The sequence below is a fragment of the Elephantulus edwardii genome, unplaced genomic scaffold (genome assembly GCF_000299155.1).
Source record: "Elephantulus edwardii isolate Elephantulus edwardi_28Jun2011 unplaced genomic scaffold, EleEdw1.0 scaffold00298, whole genome shotgun sequence".
NCBI classification, from domain to species: domain Eukaryota; kingdom Metazoa; phylum Chordata; class Mammalia; order Macroscelidea; family Macroscelididae; genus Elephantulus; species Elephantulus edwardii.
The window spans coordinates 121,359-125,556 of NW_006400048.1; positions in this window are offsets into that span (position 1 = coordinate 121,359).

Genomic DNA, 4,198 nt, shown 5'->3' on the forward strand with positions numbered 1-4,198 from the left:
TATATAGTAGTTATACAGTTGACTTAATGCTACTGTGTGGACAAACACAAGTCTGTATTTGAAACATCTAGACTAGTATTTCTAAATGTTGAGAAGTGCACAACCCATGTTAAGAGAAGATGTAAAATTATATTTTTTAATGCCCCCTCCATGTTAATTCATGAGAATGACTGTAATTAGAGAATAGAATTGTTACTTGATGCTTTTGATACAATATACTGGATAGTGGTTGTGGGGTAGGAAAGGAGGTGCAGAGGAAGTGAAGTATGAGATTGTCTAAACATTGGTTTTTTAGATGCATTTTGGTTAATATTTTGTGTGTTAAAGGACAAAAAAGTCCCAGTACCCAAATATATTAAAAATAGAAGTAGTAAAACAATCTTTATATGTATATACTTTTGTTTAAAGGAAAGATTGTCTTCTGAGAGTGACCTTTGTTAATCCACTTCTTGAAGTTCGATGTTATTTCAATGCTTTGTCATTGAAATGATGGAAGAAGGAAAAGGGTATAGGAAAGGGTTCTTTGTTAGCAACTCAATATCTAGAAAAGTGTTAGATTATAAATCTATTATGTACATTTTTTGTAAAGTACCTTGTTTATCATGGACAATTGTTTTTAAATCATTTTTCATTGCATCTAAGCTTTTTAGCTGCTTTGAGGTGACAATGTATCATATAAAATAGTGCTAGTGAGTTAAGTAACTTTGGAAATATCTTTACTATGGTAAGAATGCATCTTGGACATGGAGTTGCTATATCACCTCTGAGCAGTGTTCATCCAGTTGATTAGTTGAGTGTAGAGGGGCAGAAAGACTGTAAGAGGAGGCATGTGTGCACCTGTGTCCATATATGTATTTTTATAGTAACCATTATACATGTGAACATCTCTTGTCTGTATTGTAGGAATATATTGTTAAATTTTAATAGACGTCTGATAGCTATCTTAGAAGCATTATACTCTATTGCTTTATGTTTTGTTTTAAATTACACATTAAAGGAATGCAGTGTTTTAATTGCAGCTCTGTCAATACCTAGAGGCGTGCACTGTTTTTGTTGTTATAAAATTTTTATACCCAAGAATGATTGACTTCTTTTTTGTCCTTCCTTATTGAGTCATTATAGTGTATTCTTGATTGTCAAAATACTCATGGCTTTGGAACTTTGAATTTGTAAATACTTGTGATGCTTAAAAAGCATGAATCCATAATATGTAACCTCAACCAGATAAAACTATATACTTGGGTGTGTGTGTGTGTATGTGTGTGTGTAAAAGGACATAAACTAATCATCAAGATGATTATGGGTGGCTTTTGTGTTCTCTGTATTTTCATTTTCTACAGTGCATGTGCTTTAAAAATTTTAAGAGAAAAAGGGATATTATTTTAAAAACCTGCATGAAGTCTCCATTTCTTGTAGAATGAAGTTAGCTATTCACACCTAAAAAAAGATATTTGCAATGAATATGTCATTAATTGTACAGAATTCTATCCTTCTATCTCCAGCCTCATTTCTAAACACCACTCAACAAAAGGTAACAGCTTCAAGTCATGCCATAAATTCCTAAAGAAGAAAGTATCTGACTTTTAAAGAAAATCAGTGGGAAAAAAAAATCTGCTGGGACACACACAGCGTCACCAACACCAATATCAATTCTACATTTAATTTTAACCTCGTGTTACCAGTCTATTCCAAGTCATAACAACCCTCTACAACTGAGAGAAACATGACCCAGCCCTATGTCATGCTTACAATTATGTTTGAGTCCACTGTTGTAGTCACTCTATCAATCCATCTCATTGAGGGCCTTTGTCTCTCTTCCCCCCTCCTCTGATCTTCTACTTTACTAAGTATGATATTCTTTTCCAGGGACTGATTCTTCCTGATAACAAATTAAAAGCATTTGAGACAAAGTCCCATCATCCTCATTTCTAAGGAATTTTCTAGCTATATTTTCTGAAGCCAGATTTTTTTGTTGTTGTTCTTCTGTTAATTCACAGTGTATTTACTATTCTTCACTAATGTCTTACTTAGTTGAAAGGCATCAATTCTTCTTGATGGAACAAACAAGGAGCTCTATTGCCTAGTAGGTAAGGAGCTGCACTGTCAATTCAAAGGTAATAAGTTCATATCCACTATCTGCTTTGAAGGAGAAAAATGAGTAATCTCTCTCATGCATTTTATAGCCTCTGAAAACCCACTGGAAGATCAGCTGTAAGTTTTGATTCAATAGCAATGTTTTTTAAAAAAGAATCTTCTTTGGTCTTTGTTATCAATGTTATAGCTTTTCTATGTCTATGAAGTACTTGAAAAGGTCATGGCTTGGGTCAGGCACATATTGGTCCTCAAAATTATATCTTTGCTTTTTAAAATTTAAAAAAAAATATTTTGCAACAAATTTGACCAATGTAACATGTTGTTTGATTTTTTGATCATACGAGTGTTGGTTCTGACTCTAAGTACAATGAAATTTGTAAGTAGTTCAATATTTTATCCATTTATCAAGATATTGATTATTGTTCCAGTGGTGGGAATTTTTATTACTGTTTTGTAGACTATTAATTTATACCGAAGGCTGTAATCTTTACCTTGAGTTACTATTTTATAATTATCCCATTTCTTAAACAAGAAAACTACGATGCAATGAGGTTAAGTCATATATTCCAAATCACAAAGGTGCAAAGACAGACTCTGCATTCATTGAATCTATCAAGCATTGAACCATTTGGATTTTCTAAAATTATAATATTTATAAACTATAATGATTTTATTTAGGTTAATAGTAGTAAGTAATACTGGGGAACTATAGAAGCACAATAAATAAATTGGTTATCAAAAAGATAATTCCTAGCTAGGTAAAGAAGAGGAATTCCTTGTAATAGGTAAGACTGACAAAGAAGACATCCCTTGAAAGCCTTAGTTGGCCTGTGTTAGGGGAAAAAACTAATGTCTAAGACAGCTTACCTCAGACTCCATCTTGAGCATAGGCCCCTGTGACCAGAAAGTTTGATGGATTTCTTGGCTAGGATTCATTATCACCATCTTGAGTATACCCTTATATTGGAACCATAGAGAACAGAACCTGGTTTTATTCTGTTCCTGGTTAGAATAAGGAAGAGAAATTTAAGGAAAGACCAGTAACAAACCCTTTGGGGGAAAAATTAAATCAGCAACACCGGCAGGCAAAGGGACTGTCAGGTCAATTTGCAAAATAATATGGGGACAATTCTTGGCCCACCTTTCTTTCCCCCCCCCGCCAAGAGTCTGTAGTTTTGCAAATATACTTTTAATGCATGTAAACCTTTATATTTTGTTAATACCAAGTTAAAAAAATGCCATGCCAAGGGTCCCATCCCAGAGTTGTGCTACTCTGGAGACTGGGCTGTGGCTTCATAAACTTGCCATGTGAATCCATGATGTCATCTGCTCCTTCACAGTTTCAGCTCCCTCTCCCCAGACCACCCACATTGTCAGCCTATTCTCTGAGGCAGCTAGTCAGGAGGGACCTGCCTTTATAAATGATTTGAGGTCAGGCGGAGGCCCAAGTGTGAATGGTTAGACAAAAGTGTTTCTGGTGACAGGGATAAGCATTTAGACATGTGGACTTGGTGATTTTTTTCTTATTTAAACTCTGAAATCCTCTTTAGCATGCTGTGTAAGGGCTGGGATACAGAGTGAGGCAAAGGAGGTTTCAAAAATGGGCCAGAAAAGCTCTAATAGAATAGAAATCAAGAGGGAAAAATCAAGAGATGAGAGAGCCTGTGGAAAAAGTGGGGCCCAAGGAGTTAAGTTATCAACTATGTGAGGGTCACACTAAATGAGTTTTGAAAATTTTATTTTTGACTATGAGAAGGGAGTGGTATGGAAGGGAGAATGCCCATCTTGTTGAAAAGGGAAGAGAAAAAAACACGCATTTGTAATGAGGGTGACAAATTTTCCATTCATTGGGACTTTTGAGTATCTTTGAATATTGTGATTGGAAAGGAGAAGGGGCCTGAAATGCTGCATATGGTCCTCTATGTACCTCTGTAACAAGCATCTCTGCTCACTGGGACCCAACTCGTGCTGTGAAGAGGGCCTTTCTGTCATATGAATGGATAGAAACATGAATTTTAGAGATAAGGGGAAAGATGATCAGATTCTAGATTTACAGCAAAATCTCACACCTGTCTAGTAACCCAAAGTCTGGATTTCAAGTCCA